This window comes from Drosophila biarmipes, chromosome 3L (genome assembly GCF_025231255.1).
Source record: "Drosophila biarmipes strain raj3 chromosome 3L, RU_DBia_V1.1, whole genome shotgun sequence".
Lineage (NCBI taxonomy): Eukaryota > Metazoa > Arthropoda > Insecta > Diptera > Drosophilidae > Drosophila > Drosophila biarmipes.
In genome coordinates this window covers 11,969,698-11,970,919 of record NC_066613.1, presented here as the reverse complement: position 1 = coordinate 11,970,919, position 1,222 = coordinate 11,969,698, and positions in this window count along the sequence as shown.

Genomic DNA, 1,222 nt, shown 5'->3' with positions numbered 1-1,222 from the left:
CCGCTGACAAATGAAGAAAACGCAGCGCAAATAAGCAAAGCAATAATTTTTGCCATTGTGCAGCTGAAGTTGAGCGGGGAAAACAGTCGGTTTTCCCGAGCTGTAGAACAAAGAAATGCGACTAATGAAAAGCGCCGTAAAAAGAGACCAAAAAACCAGGGTAAATACAGAAACGTCTCTGTGCTGCAATTGTGTCCTGAAAGGACCTTTTCCCCGACTTATTTGTCATTGAGAATGTTCAATTAAAAAACTTTTTACATGCAAAGGCGACGGACGAATGCTTAAGCCACTTACGAATTATAAGCCCTCCCACCGAACGCTCCTTCCTGCCATATATAATTGATTTTCGACGTCTTCTGTTTGTTGTTCCACTCGACCACTTTGGCTTATTAAATATTTAAGAGGCAAATTGTCAAAAACATCCAACTGAATGACAGGCCGTCCCCGCAGAGTGCCTCCCCCGATGCTCCTGCCAGTTTGTTTGTGCCACAGTAATTGACAAATAAAGTGAAAAAGCGGGGAAAAGTTGTCCAAGTCTTTTCCCCATGAATTCTTTGGGCCCGGGGTCTGGTGACAACTTCTTTGGCAAATTTTCGAATTATTTAAATGACAGCCATTTCTTTTTTATTTCGGCCTTTACTTTACTTTTATTTCATTGGCGCACGCCTTCGTGTGTAGCGATGCCGATAATTGCAACAAAGGAAAAGTTTCCACCAGAAAAGTAGACAACACTTTGACAACGAACATGGGGATGTGAGCTTGGGGAAAAGTGTCGGGGAAAATGGGGGAAAATCGCCGCTGGCCAGAAAGTTTTCCATTGCAAAGATTTGCCGCAACTGAAGCAGGAAAAAAATGTGTTCGGGATAGCTGCAATTAAAAAAGGGATTACGATCCTGGCCAGACTTTCGATTTGCTCTTTTATTTCGCCCACCCCCGCCTGCTGGTTTCCTTCCTTCCTTCCGGCCTTGATTTTCTTTCGCTTTTCGATTAAAAGTTTAGCAAATTAAAATTGTATAATGACGGTGATTTGGCCAACAACAAACGGGCAGCAGGACAATGTGGCACAATCGCGTTGAGAGAGACGCCACTTTAAAGAGCCTTCAATGCGAAATTGTGTCGCTGGCAAATAATTAACGTGTGAAAATTCATTTTACTGCCAGCTGGCCATGCACAAAATTTGCATAATGAGCGAGAGAAGCGAAATTGATTGTTATTACTCGTG